The sequence below is a fragment of the Stomoxys calcitrans genome, chromosome 2 (genome assembly GCF_963082655.1).
Source record: "Stomoxys calcitrans chromosome 2, idStoCalc2.1, whole genome shotgun sequence".
Classification (NCBI taxonomy): Eukaryota; Metazoa; Arthropoda; class Insecta; order Diptera; family Muscidae; genus Stomoxys; species Stomoxys calcitrans.
The window spans coordinates 234967431-234984140 of record NC_081553.1 but is presented as its reverse complement, the minus strand read 5'-3'; the positions used below and the strand labels follow the sequence as shown (position 1 = coordinate 234984140).

The following is a 16710-nucleotide window of genomic DNA, read 5'->3' as shown; positions in this document are numbered from 1 at the left end:
ATTTTTCAGCTTTGGAAGTTATTTGATTATTTGATCCTTCCAAAGAGGCTGTGATATGACATTCGGACTCGGCGTAAAGCAGGAGGCTCCTTATGATTATTCTTAAACTTGAATCGGACAGCACTTTTTAATAAATGAAAAGTTTGCCCCTGTTTCCGAATGGAATGTTCATGAGATTAAGTTGGCCAATGGAGACAATAGTAAATATCTGACATTCACAATTGGGAGAATTTAACAAATGAACTTACGGAGGAATAGCAAAAATTTTTCTTATTTGGGCGTGGGTAGGAACCCAATCACAAACTTTGGGACGAACACTCTAGGTACTAATCTGGTAATGTCTCTAGTGAATTGGTGGTGTTCCAAAACCTTACGCGCAGATACATTGACTTTTCATTACAACATTGAAAAATTATATCCGCATCCTTGGTATATATCTTGGACTTGCAATGAAAATATGGTACTTACGCTCACCCACGAAACTGAGATCAGATACGATGAAGACAATATAGTTGTCAAATTAATGGTGTTTTTGAGTAGAACTTGAATTCTAATTTGTGGTCAAGTGACCTGGAGCCAACAGCCCATCGAGCTGACAATACCTACAATATATTGTTAGTGGTTTGCTATGAATACATTGCAACAAATTATTTGCACAAGTCAAAACATTTGCTTTACAATACATGAGGATTCTGCGTTTCTTCACATTTGTGAATCCCCATTTGTCTTTGCCTAGACTCTGTCTTTGTGTTAGCGAAATGCGGTAGAATGTGGTTAGGCATCGTCATTCGGCCTGGTCGTGATCTTCTCAGGCAGCAACGACTCTGGCAATGTGGTCAAAGGAAAAACACTTTGAATCTGCTTTTAGTTCTAAATAAAATAGTTTTCTTTTAAAGTCACACAAGCGTATCTTGAGCAGACTTACTATTGCTGCCACATTCAAGAGCGTGGGGGGAAAATTGGCAAAACCTACCGCATCGTGTGCAGCTTTGAATCCGCAGAAGAGGATTGTAAGCATCGCACGCAAAACCGCAGGGGATCAGCTTTCGTTGTTGTTCACCTGCATAATTACATGACTGTAGACTGAGTGACGAACGAATGAACGGATGGACGTGCATTAGGGCTAAATGCATTTCTTTTGTCGTAGATGATGTTTCAAGAAACGTTTAGCTAAATGTAATTCGAATACGTTATGCCAACCGCAAAGCTGAAACAACAACTAAATCACTCACTTGCCGCATCAAATTTCCAAAATGCACTCACGTTTCCACTCCTACACAGCCGTCCTACACAGTGCTGCACGAAACGGAAGTGGCCAAATGTTGTAAACTGTTCCACGCTAAGCTTATGTGAATTCTTAATGGTTGGACAGAATTTCGTTCAAGGTTTCTTAAGGCAATGAAGGGCAATGTTTAACAGGCCAGCAATTGCAGTTGCTCTGAGCAAAGGACTTAAACAATTAAATGCTTAGAAATAAATGTGTTTCATGGTGGTAGTTTGCCAAAAGCCCTAATATACGCAGGAAGGATGCAAGTTTTAAATAACTTAGCTCTCTTGATTGACTTAGCTTTCCTGATTAAATTTTGTTATGATTTCATAGGTCGACATTTAATTTTTTTTAACAAAAAAAAAAAATCATTGTTTAGACAAAATTAAAGTAAAGTTGTAACTATCAGCTTATGGTAACATTGGATTATGACCTCTCGATTTGGTTCATTTTAGTTGAACTAGTTCGTTTATTTATTTCAGTTAGTTTTTTTTTTCGCCATTTTGCATGCCTGGCAACAGTGGCAAGTGGTAACAGTGTCATAATCGTGGCAACTATTTGATTGGATTAACCAAAGAGCGACGGACGAGTGAACGATGTGAATTGTCGTCTCATTCATACTAAAACGAAATGATTGGAGTAGGTGCACGCTTGGGTTCAAATCCTGACGAGAATATGCAACAAAAATGTTTACGTTGTTGGTTGTCACTTTTCTAACGCCGACATTACTTCTCCGACCCGAAGCGTTGTTTGACATCATTGGAATTTCTTTATATCAGACTAGGGCCCGATCCGCTGCGCCTTCTTTAACCCTCTTATATTTATTTAGGGTGGCGACACTTCGCCCTGAATTTGGATATCGTGCTACTGTAGCCTATGTCCGCCTATAGCGGCGGAACTTCGGACATAATTTAAAGCGGTGGTTGTCCCCTCTTAATGGTGGCTACATTTGCGAGGTACCATACCATGCATGGTCATGTAAAAAATTCTACCCAAAGAAGTGTCGCACTGCGGCACATCGTACGGACTCGGCTATAAAAAAGGTCCCATTTCGTTGATAAACTCAAGTTGAATCAGAAAGTTTGTCCCTACTCGGTTCCTCGACAAATTTTTACTCTACTCCCAAATGTCTTTCTTTTGAGCCCCATATTACTGTATTGGTAAATATTTCGGGTTTAGGGGGTATTTCGGGGGTGGTCACTTGGCCATCAAAGTAAATATAAGATTAGTGGTCTACTTTCAGAAACATTTCGTATGAGTCCCATAATGGCATGATCGGTAAATAAGTTATATTTGAAGGTGGGGTGGACCCCAGGGTCTTTGTTCCGAAAAAGGAATATAAATTTCCCGAAAATCAATAAATTTCCACCCCAAATATGTATTTTGGGTTGGGGCGGCTCTCCAAACACAGAGCTCTATATTGCCGTGGTTGATCTATATATCTATTTGGCGGGTTTCGGGCTGTCCCCGCGGCACTCGTCCCCAACAATAGAAACCATGTTTTTTTTGGGTGATTGTAGAGTGCAAAGAATTTCGAACTTATCGCATTACCAATCTCCGAGAAATTGTATTTTTGAAATTAGGGTAATGAGAATTGCTTTTTAGGGGAGATTTTTCGACTCAAATATGGATATCAAATTCATGTCTACTCCCAAATCCCTTTACTTTGAACCCCATTTTATCATGGTCGGTAAGTATGAACCGTTTGGAGGGTGTTTTGGGGCTGGGGAGGCCAACGGCACCTGAAAATAGATACAAAATTGATTCTTTGCTCCCCAAATACCGTTGATTTGAGCTCCATATTGCTATAGTCGGAAATGAAGTTCAGTTTAAGGGGTGATTTAGGGCGTACCCCTAAATTGGATATCAAATTCGTTTTCTACTCTCAAATACCTTTCATTTGAGTCCCATATTGCCACAATGGGTCAAATAAGCCATTTTGACGCATCTTTAGGAGGAATAGCGCCACCTAGATTTGAACGCAAATGTTAATTTCATATGCCCTTTGGGGGTATTTGGTGGTGGGCAACCTCCCATTACTTGGACCTACGGTTTTATGCCAAATTTGTAATCTACTGCCTAATACTTGTCATTTGAGCCCCATGTTGACATAAACTTGGAATATATCTGTTTAGAGGAGTTTTGGGGTTGGGGAGGGGAAGGGGGTGGCCCGCTGGGTACTTGGGCCCAAATTTGAATCTACTTCCGAATACCTTTCATTTGAGCCCCATATTAAAATGAACGTCCAATATATTTGTTTGGGGGTGTTTTGGGGTTGGGGCGGCGATGAGTACTTAGACTTAAATTTTAATACCATATTCGTATTTTACTCTCCAATATCTTTCATTTGATATTGTCCTTTTGGGTGGTGTTTTTGGCATAAGAGGAGAGTCCATCCCGCTTTCGATACCGAAAAAATATATAGCCTATGTTTCCTTTTAGACCAACTTACGCAATATGCGAAATTTTCGAGAAAATCGGCTCTGCCGTTTTTCAATCTTTACGGAACAAACAAATTGAGTCCCATATATCCGTGATAGGGTAAGGTGCCCATTTTGCGCGTTTTTGTGGCGGTGGGGTGACCCCCTATACTTGGACATGAAATGGTATGCCTGATTCGTTATCTACTCCCGCATACTTTTCATTTGATACCCATATTGTCCTTATCGGTCCACTTTTGATTTTGGGTGGTGTTTTTGGGGTAACGGTGGAGGGTCCGCGCCCTTCCGTTATCAATAAATTATAAAGTTTATTCCTAATTCCTAACCATATTCGTAATCTACTCCCGAATACCATTCATTTGAGTCCCATATTGTCATGATCGTCAAATAAACCTATTTTAAGGGGTTTTGGGGCTGGGGTACTTGGACCCAACTTATATTTTGAAATTCGTACTCTACTCTAGAATACCTTTTATTTGATTCTCATATTGTCCCGATCGGACCACTTTTATTTTTCGGTAGTACTTTTGTCAAAAATTATATAGCCTATGTTTCCTTCCAGACCAACCTACACAATCTGTGAAGATTTCAAGGTAATTGCTTCAGCCGTTTTTGAGTCTATACGGAACAAACAAACAAACACAAATTGAATTTTATATATAAGATTTGTAATATCATCAACGAAGGCCACTGTACCGTAGATGTAAGCATGTCCGCCTATAACGCTGAACGCCTGCGTTCGAATCCCGGCAGGAACATCAGAAATTTTCAGGGGTGGCTATCCTCTCCTAATGCTGGCGACATTTGTGAAAACTTCCATGTAAAAACTTGTCCCCAAATAGGTGTCGCTCTGCGGCACGCCGTTCGGACTCGGCTATAAAAAGGAGGTCCCTTATCATTGAGCTTAACATTGAACCGGACAGCACTCATTGATTTGTGAGAAGTTTACCCCAGCACCTCAATGGTACGTTCATGTGCACATTTGCATTTAATATCATCAACATTAATAAAAAGTCTTTGAACAAAATTATTGAGCATTTTCCTTAAATATCTCAAAAAATTCTTTTTTTCTTACTTTCGAGAGAAAAATTAAACTTCATGTGTTAATAAGTTTGTCGGTTTACTTTTGGCCTAGAGTGTACAGCAAATTACTGTGTCCGTGGTGGTGGGTGTTTATGGTTGTTTTTGTGATTTTATTGTTACCCTGCGTGTGGCTGTGTATGTGTGTTCTCAACAGGAACAATTGAAACTGGAGGTGGTGAAATTTTAGACTTTTAACGAAATTACTTCAGCAAATGACAGACTGTCTATCTTTTTTGTTTTGTGTCAGAACACCAAAACGCCCAAGAGTGACAGTAGGTGTCACAATTTGTAGTTGAAGTTATTTTTATGAATAACTCAAGAATGCAATTAAATCGCTTCAAGTGTAAGAAAACAGTGGCCACATAGCCATGAATCTATGGGTCATGCCTGAACAAATTTCCATTAAAATTTATTCCGCATAAAGGTGGTATAAAAAAAAAGAAATTCCCCTGGACGGCTCACACAGCACTTGCTTTTGTTTTTTCTTTTTATTGCAGCAATTAATTAAAACTGCTACATTTGTTTTATTGTTTGGACTGAAGGGATTGGATTACGTTTTTGCTGTTGTGCTTTAAAAGCGACAGTTGGCGTGAGCGGAAATTTAGCTTGAAAGTGACAAAAATTGTCAGTAATTGCTTGATATAGGCATGCTACTAAAGCGTGACGATCATATCCAACATAATTGGAATAACAAAATGGCAATAAGTGTCAGTGTTCGTTCACATATTCGTTTCGAATATTAATTCTTGAGCTCATGTATGCGGAGACCATTCTAAATACGAACTGATTTCTAAGGCATTCACCAGTCATATCAAAAGTGATAATAAATAGAATGGTAGGCATAAAATTGTTGTTGTAATGTGGTTTCTTTCGTTTTTTTATCGATACTTTCGTGATGTGTAGTCATCTGATATATTGGTCTTCTTTTTTTCATGATGTAAGAATGTTTGGGAAAAATGCATGATTTACCAACAAACTGTGCATTACAGAGAGAATTCACGCAGTTCATATACACTCATAGAAAAAAGTCTGCTGAAGTAGCAAACACTGTATGCTGACTGTTAGAAGTTAAATTTGCTACTATTACAAATTCCAAGAGCAAGGCTACTGCTGAAAATGATTGCTGCTTAATTTATGATGAGTTTGTTAGAAGAAATAAAATGAAAGAGGACATTTTTCTGAAAGAAAATGAGGAAAAACAAATAAAAATGTGGGCCGAATCGTATATACCCTCCACAACATTTTAGACTAACAAAGGATAATAGAAAAGAATTGCTGTGCTATTAGAGCTATATCAAGTTTTGGTCCGATTCGGACCATAATTGAATTGAATGTTGGAGACCATATTAGAAGTCATTGTGTAAAATTTCAGCCAATTCGAATAAAAATTGCCCCCTTTAAGGGCTAAAGTTTCTGTGATCCTTTATGCTGAAGACTCTTGAGAGGTTGGTAGAAACATATCTGAGGGCAAAGATTCCTGGAGATCGCCTGTCGCGGCAGCAACATGCATATAGTAAAGACAAATCCAATGAAACAGCCCTTCACGATCTAATCGGCTACATAGAGGGTTCTCTCGCTGTCAAGGAATATACAATGGTAGCATTTCTTGACATTGAAGGTGCTTTCAATAATGTAAAACCGACGTCAATCATGAAGGAGTTGGAGTTTCTAGGCATCAACTCTACCGTAAGAAAGTTTTTTAATAACTTACTTACTAAAATATGCATTATGGCAGGCTTGAGATCTGTGGATCTAAAAAGATAGGTCAGCAGAGGAACAGCTTAAGGAGGTGTACTGTCTCCTCTACTTTGGAATATAGCCATTAACAATATATTATTGTATTGTATGTGCAAAATACCTGGGTGTTTTTCTGAACAGTAAATTGAATTTCAAATCCAACATTTTGGAAAGGGCAAGAAAGGTCACTCTTGCCCTTTACACCTGCAAGAGAGCCATTGGCAAAAATTGTGGCCTAGACCGCGTATCATGCATGGGGTATATACTGGAGTTGTCTGACCTATAATGTTATATGGTTGTTGTTGTTGTAGCAGTGTATTGTACACCGAGGCGGCAGCCCTTGCCGATGAAGGATTCCATCGGATCAATCCGCTACGTACAACCGGCTACCATATGATTGATGCTATATGGTGTTGTAGTCTGGTGGACGGCGCTTCAAAAATCCACCTACTGCTCAATACTTAACCGGATCCAAAGGATGGCTTGTTTGTGCATCACAGCCGTACTGATAACGACACCATCTGATGCGCTGAATTTTAATGGTACATCTTATGCCTCTGGACATTGTGGCTAAACAAATTGCAGCTACCACTGCCGTGAGGTTAAGGAAGATTTCTCATTGGTCATATGCCGACTACGGACACTGTGTTATCCTTGATACAATATCCGAAGTTCCAGATAGTGTGGATTACACCCTACCTGAGCCGCTTTTGATTAAAAATTACTGGTCCACTATTCCTGATAGAACCCATTGCAACTACGATATCCCTGGTAACAGAAGTTACATAGACTTCTATACGGATGGTTCCAAACTAAACGACCAGGTGGGCTTTGCGGTGTACTCTAAAGATCTGGAACTGGTAATATCGAAGAGGTTTCCAGGGCCACCGCAGTGTGAATCAGGCAGGGATTCTATCAGGGATCATTAAGACGATTGGCATAAATATCTCCTCAGACAGCCAGGCAGCCATTAAGTCCTTAAGGAACGTATTTATGAACACAAAAATCGTCCTTGACTGCAGATCTCTCAACGAGATGGGGATGAGTTGAATGGATGGAGATGAACAGTTCATAATTCACCTGTTCTAGTACCGGGCCACAGAGATATCCCAGGGAATTGTAAAGTGGATGAGCTTGCGAGACTAGGAACTACCCTACACACTCCAGGGATACTGAAATCTGTGGGTATGCATCTAGCAACATGTAAGCTAAGTTTTTAGGAACAGGCCCAAAGGGCAACGAAAGATCGATGGTCACAAAGGGCTGTGAGCATTGCAAAACTATGTGGCCTAATTTAGACTTGAAGAGGTCTACTGCTAAGCTGTCATTGGCTAGAACAGATGTCTCAGTCATTCTCAGTCACAGATACTTCTTAGGGATGTTGATCATTGGCGATTGCAAATAGGTCATATCGGTTCAGATTTGGATATAGCCCCCATGTAAACGGATCCCCCATTCAATTTTCATCCAATTTCGCTGAACTTTGGAATAAAACCTTGTGTTATTACTTCCAGCATCTATGCCAAGTATGATCCAACTCGGTCTATAAACAGATATAGTATCCCTGACATACATCCTTACATCAGGAATAAGAAGACGAATATCAGACGAACACACACCATGAAAGTACCGATAGAACAGCTCCAAACAAGCCACATTGCGATGATGATAAAGGGAGGCAATAGAGTTGGAAAACCCACTGTCTCCAATCAACGCCATCGTTCTCCTTTGTACACGGTCAAGTAGCTCCAGGGATGATTTTGAAGTTCAAGCCCAGGCCATTTTCGGCCTTCTGAAAGTGGTGTAGATGTTAAGAAGATCAGGCGGAGTGAAGTAATTCTTACACCGTTTAAGGAAGCCTAAACACTTGAATGCTTCTTTCGACACTTCAAATACATGTTTAGCCCAACGGACATCAATTTGTATTTTCATGCCCAGAACATCAAGAGCTTCTGATTGCTCAACATCTACACCGTTGATAGACAAAGATGATTGTATTGGGTCAGAGTCGTCCGTGCATTAAAATCTACTCGATTCATTCGACCCCACCCAGAAATGACCGGCAAATCCTGGCAGGGTGTATCGTCCGTAACCCGCCTCTTGTCCTCAATCTCTCGAAGACTCGGCCTATGGCCGAATGACAGAGATTACTGTCATCCGCAAATGAGTAGATCGGATTCGAAGTCTGACCCAATAGATCGTTGATGAAAATAAGAAAAAGAGAAGAAGATAGTGAAAGAACAGAGCCCTGTACACCTTTGGTTAATTTATGCTCTTTGGATGACGACTGGCATAGTGCGATCTCTGAGAAAACTTGAAATAAATCGAACAAAGCCATTACCGACACCAAATGCGACAGGCTTTGATAGTAGTGCACCATGCCAGACCTTATCAAATGCCTTGGAGATATTCAGAGCCACATCTTTACTCTCACCAAACTGGCGGATTGAGCGTCTCAAACGTTGCGACAGAAGTGCCATAAGTTCGGCCATACTGTTGGTCGCTAAGAAGGCTATTAGACTCTAAATACCTCACAAGATGGTGATTGACCATGATCTCCATGAAGTTGGAGAGAGCGGAGCCTATCGCAATTGGCCGATAATTAGCAGGTTTGTTTGCCTCACCCTTGTTGGGTATTGGCTGAACGATCGCAACCTTCCAACGCGCCGGGAAGACTCCCGCATGGTAGGCAAGCTTGAAAAGGTTGTGCAATAGACGAGCGAGCTTCGAAGAACACTTGCGTAAGACAAACGTTGATATGGCATCCGGGCCCGGGTAATATGGTCGGAATCGATCTATAGCTTGATACAGCTTCCATATAAACCGATCTCCCGATTTTGCTTCTTGAGCCCCTACAAGGCGCAATTCTTATCCGATTGGACTGAAATATTACGCAATTACTTCTTTATTATTCAGCATTCAATTCATTTATGGTCAGAACTGGATTATATGTATCTTGATAAAGCTCCAATTGCATATCAGTTCTTATTCATTATTCTTTGTTTCCCTAAAAAGAGTTAGCTCGCAAAGAACTCGACAAATGCGATCCATGGTGGAGGGTATGTAAGATTCGGTCCGGCCGAACTTAGCACGCTCTTACTGGTTTTTACATAAATTTGATGCCATAGAATAGTGGGTAAATGTCGTTAAGATTTTTGTCACTATTGTTTTGTTCTAATCGTTGATACATTTTCCGCTACAACATGTATGACACACAGGAATTTGACACTTGTCTTCGGAGTATCTGGAAAAAGATATGCATTGATGGTGGCGTTGTCATGACATCCCATGTGTTGATTGTGTGGCATGACATGCATTGGCGTTGGCATGTGGTGTCATAACATGATTTTTTTTTTCCCTAGAATAGGGCAATTGCATAACTTTGCGATATAAACACCCTTTTATTAATTTTTCCCTTATTATAAAAATAGTTTGGTTTTCTTTTTTCTTCTGCTAAGTAACTCAACAATTATTATTTTTTTGTTGAAAACTTACATTTACTGTTGGGGAATTTATTTGCAAATGGAATTTCAATCACTCAAGTGATTATTTTTAGCTGCTAACAACTGCATCTGTGGCTGTTGCCGATGAGATTCTTTTGGCTGTCGCTGGGGTGGGTCATCATCATGATGCGGTGTCATGATTTTTCGCATTTGATTTATTTGGCCACTTTTTGTGCGAATGTTTGCACAGTTTTGTGCTGTGCTAGCTTTTGTTGTAATTTCATTTATTTATTTAAGATTCTGTTTTCTTTTTCATTTGGCTCTGCACTTGAGATTTATTGTTTTATTAAATTTTGCATTATTCTAAATTTTTGTACGGGCGTTGATGTATTTTTGGATATTTTTCTCTATGGTTTCAACATTTTTATTGCAGATTTTTATGATGGCTTTTTGTGAGGCCTGTTTATTTTTTTAATTTTTTGCTCCAAGACAAAAGTGTTGATATAAAATCACAGTTTTGATTTTTTTTTGGTTTTTTAAAATGTTTGGCATGCTTTTTTTTGGGAAATTTTATTGTTGTTGGTTGTTGTCTTATGGCATTATTAAAATTTTAGTCATATATGTGAGTTGGTGTATGCAATTTCATGCGTTGTTTGATTGTGTGTTGCTTCTTGATGGTGGCTTTTATTTGATTTTGTAGCTGCCGCTGTTGTTGATGTTGTTGTTTTGCTTGTTGTTGATTATTATTTACTTTGGCTAGCTGTATTATATCACATTAACAGCTTAATTACATGTTAGCCATACCGTTCATTTGTTTGTTTAGTTGTGTTTTTTTTTTCTTGCTAATAATGATATTTTTTGTTTTGTTTTTTGTATTAACCAATAGAGATCATTTGCAATTAACAATACAACTAAAAGATTCTTGAAACAATGTCGTTGTTAATGTGTTAAAACCAATGTTTGTCTGATGCTTTTTTTGTGCTAATACATTGTAAATATTTTTTTTGTTTATAAAAATTCATAAATTATGAATTTTTGTTAAAGAAAAACGCCAATAAAAATGCCTTCAAAAATTTTAATTCAGAAAAAAAACAAGCAAAAATCGCAATAATATCGAACGAGACATTTTGAGGACCTTAGATTGTGCCAAACATTATGCAGATTACCTCAGTAGATTTGGGGATTATTTTGGATAACTTATCTTCGAATTTAGTAGGCTCCTTGAACTCAATAAATCGAATGGGAAATCAGGTGGTCAATTGAAATGTCGCTTACGTCCACTTAAGAAGCTTTGTGTCCGTTGTGGGTGAAGTGTAGGTCATAAATCCATCTCACATACCAAATATGAAAACAAAACTAAGGGGTCTACATGTCAGATCAGGGAATTGTATTATGTGGGAGATATATCTAATAAAGAAACAAGTAAAAGCGTGCTAAGTTCGGCCGGGCCGAATTTTATATACCCTCCACTATCAGGCTGAAGACCGATTCAGACCATATTTGACACGTATATTGAAGGTCATGGAAGAAGCCGTTGTAAAAAATTTAAGCCAAATCGAATAATAATTACGCCCTCTTGAGGCTCAAGAAGTCAAGATCCCGGGTTGGTTTATATGGCAGCTATATAAGGTTATGGACCGATTTGAACTATATTTGAGACAGTTGTTGTGAGTCATAACAAAACACCTCATGCAACATTTCAGCCAAATCGGATAGGAATAGCGCCCTCTAGAAGCTCAAGAAGTCCCCAGATCGGTTTATATGACAGCTATAACAGGTTATGAACCGATTTCAACCATAATTAGCACAGTTGTTAAAAACTATAACAAAACATCTCATGCAAAATTTCAGCCAAATCGGATAAGAATTGCTAGAGGCTCAAGAAGTCAAGATCCAAGATCGGTTTATATGGAAGCTATGTCAGGTTATGAACCGATTTGAACCATATTTAACACAGTTGTTGTGAGTCATAACAAAACACCTCATGCAAAATTTCAGATAAATCCGATAAGAATTGCGTCCTCTAGCGGCTCAAGAAGTCAAGTTCCCAGATCGGTTTATATGACAGCTATAACAGGTTATAAACCGATTTCAACCATACTTAGCACAATTGTTGGAATCCATAATTCATTCATTCAAAATTTCGGCCAAATCGGTTAAGAATTGCGCCCTCTAGAGGCTCAAGAAGTCAAGACTTAAGATCGGTTTATATGGCAGCTATGTCAAAACATCGACCATTTACAATCCCGACCGACCTACACTAATAGCATGTATTTGTGTAAAATTTCAAGCGGCTCGCTTTACTCCTTCGAAAGTTGGCGTGCTTTGGACAGAGGAGAGAGAAAAAAAGTCTATTTCGCAGAAAAAAAAAGGAAATGGAAAGAAGTGAGTGTGAGCGAGTTGAGATATTCAGAAGCCAGAATAAAGTTCGGAAATTCTACCAAAGAATTAAACATCAAACCGATGGCTTTGGAGCAGGTACATCCTCCTGCAGAGACAAAGAAGGAAATCTGGTAACTGACACAAATATTGCGCTGAGAATATGGCAAGAAAATTTTACCCAGCTGCTAGTATCCAACGATGCCAGTGAAGAGGATACCGCACAACCAATCCCTGATGATGGTATAGACTGTTTTCCTTCTAGTCAGAATGAGGTCCAAGTAGCTGTGACCCGACTGAAGAACAACAAGGCACCAGGGGCCGACAGGTTGACCGCTGAACGATTTAAGACTGGAGGCGACTAGCTGATGAGGGGCTTGCATCAACTTGTCTGCGCAATCTGGCTAGAAGAACGCATACCCGATGATTGGAACCTCAGCATACCATGTCCCGTACATAAGAAAGGAGACAAGATGGAATGTGCCAACCAGAAAGAATAAGTCTCTTCCCCATGGCATACAAGATGCTATCGAGCATGTCGTGTGAAAGATTAGATAATTGGGACCTACCAATGTTGCCTTAAATACACCATAGACCAGAAACTCATACTGGGTCAAATCCTGGAAAAGACCCGAACAGAACAAACCAACATCCATTTCTTTGTTAATTAATATTCCGCTTTCGATAGCCCTGTACGTTCAAAGGTATTTAAAGCCATATCTGTGTTTGGTATCCCTGCGTTGGCTAGGTCATGTTTTCAGAATGAACGAAGAAGCTCCAGCTAAGAAGTCTTTTGAAGGCGATCACGATGGTACACGCAAACATGGACGGCTTATAGACCGATGAATCAAGTCGTGAGAAACACCTCGAAATTTGATGTCAGAGATTGTAGAAGGAGAGCAGATGATCGACGTGCTTGGAGCGCTTTTCTATGTTCGGCTAATAGGACAAACATTCTGTCATAGCCAATTAAAGTAAAGTAAAAAGTTGTTGTTGCTGAGGATTTCAATGTCTCCAACTCCAACTGGCATTCCCATTTGAGTCAGACGATTCCGTAGGGCCAATATGCAGAGCTGTTTGCAGCACATAATGACCTGATGCAACTATTGAATGAACCGATACACATTTCACAGGCACTAAAATAATACTCTTAACCTTTTCCTAACTTCACACCCGGAGAAGTATGAATGTGAGTGCACTTGCACCTCTTGGTATTTCCGATCACTACATCATTTCAGCAACTTTTTCGTATTCTGCTCTTCGGACAGCCTTCTTCCTAATACCGAGGCGAAGCCATCAGGCCTGTGAACAATCACGCTATGCATAAGACGTACCTTTCTAACATAAGTTAAACAAGTAAAAGCGTGCTAAGTACGGCCGGGCTGAATCCTATATACCTTCCACTATGGATCACATTTGTCGAGTTCCTTCCCGATATCTCTTTTTGGACAGATAAAGGATAAAAGATAAGAATTGCTATGCTAATTGAACTGAATGTGCAGACCACAGTATAAGTCATTGTGTAAAATTTCAACCAAATCGAATAAGAATTTTGCCTTTTAGGGGCTCAAGAAGTGAAATAGGGAGTTCGGTTTATAGGGGAGCTGTATCAGCCTATAGACCGATGCAGACCATATTTAATACGTATGTTGGAGGTCATGGGAGAAGCGCTTGTACAAAATTTCAGGCAAATCGGATAGTAATTACGCCCCTAGCGGCGCAAGAAGTCACGATCCCAGATCGGTTTATATGACAGCTATAACAGGTTATGGACCGATTTGAACCATATTTAACACAGTTGTTGTGAGTCATAACAAAACAATTCATGCAGAATTTCAGCCAAATCGGATAGGAATTGCGACCTCTAGAAGCTCCCGAAGTTCAAGAAGTCAAGACCCCAGATCGGTTTATATGACAGCTATATGAGGTTATGGACCGATTTGAACCATACTTGTCACAGTTGTTGGATATCATAACAAAATACTTCGTTCCTCTAGTGGCTCAAGAAGTCAAGATTCAAGATCGGTTTATATGGCAGCTATATCAGGTTATAGATCGGATAAGAATTGCGCTCTCTAGAGGCTCAAGAAGCCAAGACCCAAGATCGGTTTATATGGCAGCTATATCAAAGCATGGACCGATATGGCGCATTTACAATCCCAACCGACCTACACTAATAAGAAGTATTTCTGCAAAATTTCAAGCGGCTGGCTTTACTCCTTCGAAGTTAGCGAGCTTTCGACAGACAGACGGACGGACATAGCTAGATCGACATAAAATGTCACGACGATCGAGAATATATATACTTTATAGGGTCTCTCAGACGAATATTTCGAGTAGTTACAAACAGAATGACGAAATTAGTATACCCCCAGCCTATGGGGCGGTGCTTGACGAGGATATAAATGCTGCGGCTGAAATGATAGTTTGATAGGCAATAGAAGTGTGCACGTGAGTAGTCGTGTCGCTTGTGAGTCACGTGATTCGTGGTTGAGATTCAAATCTAATCACGTCATCGTGGGTGAGCATGCTTGAGATAAAATTCTTCGTATGTGAGCGTGAATCACTACTCACAACCCTAACGAATATACCCTTAACGAATATACAGAAACGACAACAAGTGAATAAATTTTGAGTTATCCCCGTCGATTTTTTCAGTAATTAACTTTGTATTTATATGTTGGAAAAATCTACCAAAAATTGAGGTCAGCCTACCAAGAGAATAAAAACCCACCAATTTTGGTAGGAACCTACCAAAAACGGCAACACTGATCGTGATATCTCGTGCTTCGTGAGATATCACGATACCACCACTTACAGTAAAATCACGAACCACGAGATATCACGAGCAGTGTTGCCGTTCTAATACGACGATCTAGTACTTTGTAGCGTTGAAATGTGTACTTTGATGTATTGCAACTGGAATGTCGAACTCTTCGGTGTTGGGTATAAAAAGTTCGCCCAGTCCGAACTTAATGTTTGATATAGCTGTCATATAAATCGATCCAGGATCTTGACTACTTGAACCTCTAGAGGTCGCAGTTCTTATCCGATACTATGGTCTCCATTATCCAACCCAAGTATTGTCCGAGTCGGTTTACAACCTGATATCGCACCAATAGCATTGCTTTCATTTCCTCTTATTATCCTTTGTTTGCCTTTAAAGAGATTCCGGGCAAAGAACTTGACATATGCCATTCATTGTAGGGGGTACATAAGATTGGGCCCAACCGAACTTGGCACGCTTGTTTGTTTATACACAGTTATCGTTGAAACTGCCTTGAGAGTAGTGGTTATATTGAAAAGAATTCAATCCTCACTCAACTATTGACCATTGAATTTAACAGCGATGTATTCAACCATTTTTGTTTTTTATATAGCGACGGTATCAACAAGACTATTTTCTGCGACAATTTTTTTCTAGATTTATATTTTTAAATGCAAGTTAAACTTCTTCAAAAGACCTCAATATTCTTCTAATATTTCATCAGTTGTTAATTTTCTTGTTTTTTCTCGTACCTCAGCTTTATTGCATGAAAATTAAATTTATAAAATTTTATTCTTTTGTTTTATTTTTTGAGATTTTTTTATTTATGTTTTCCAAACGTATCTGATTTTAAGTATTTTTTTCGTCACACATTTTTCTGTTTTAGCTGCTTAGCAAAAATATATATTTTTGTAGTTTGTTCTTTGAATTAAAATGTACAATAATTGTATTTTTTTTTTTAATTGAAATTCACGCTCGTTTTAGTAATCACTAGACCCACAAGATGCAGACAACATTGGAAAATATTTTTAATTGTGTTTTCTATTTTGACAAATTTGATACATTTTCTAAACTTTTGCTCTTGCGGGTGTTTTTCTTTTTTTTTTGTTTGCCTTAGCTTCATTTGGTATGCATTTTCACATGTTCATTTTATTTTATTTTCATTTAAATCACTCTCTCCGAGCGAACATTAAGCTCCATGATTTGAACGTTCCTAGCGCGTCGAGTTATCACAACAAACTGAATTTTGTGAATTTTCCTCAAAGCATGCCTACATAGTGTGTGACGGAGACCAAGCACTTGGCAGCATCAGCACTAACAGCAGCGGCAGCAGCTGTGGTTGAGTTAACAGCACAGCATCACTGCTGGTTAACATAATTTTCACTTTAGGCCTTCTACCTGGCTCTCGCAAAATGTTAAGGTGCTGCATGTGAAGCTTGGCGAGTGAGAAAACCATGGCCAAGGAAATAGGGGGTAAATGTTATCAACATTTGTTTTGGGAAATTTTAACCCACACAACAGCCTTTGGGGAGAGCAAAAAAAAGAGGCGGGAAGTTTTTACAAATGTTCGCTGCGGTCGCCGCAGAATAGCAG

The 16710-nt window shown here is 39.2% G+C and overlaps 1 protein-coding gene across 6 annotated transcripts in view; it reads right to left on the bottom strand.

The window, feature by feature from the left end:
- Positions 1 to 16382, bottom strand: part of LOC106095634 (5-hydroxytryptamine receptor 2A) — a 149999-nt gene extending 133617 nt beyond the window's left edge. The window contains exons 1-2 of one of the 6 annotated variants that reach the window (XM_013262911.2): positions 16306 to 16382; positions 10024 to 10813 (exon numbers count right to left, since the gene is read on the bottom strand). The gene's annotated coding sequence lies outside the window, so the exon portion shown is untranslated. Of the gene's footprint in view, positions 1 to 10023; positions 10893 to 15869; positions 16047 to 16305 lie in introns of those variants that run through there. The other 5 variants (XM_013262910.2, XM_013262909.2, XM_013262908.2 and 2 more) reach the window with 5 other exon arrangements.
- Positions 16383 to 16710: the final 328 nt, after the last annotated feature.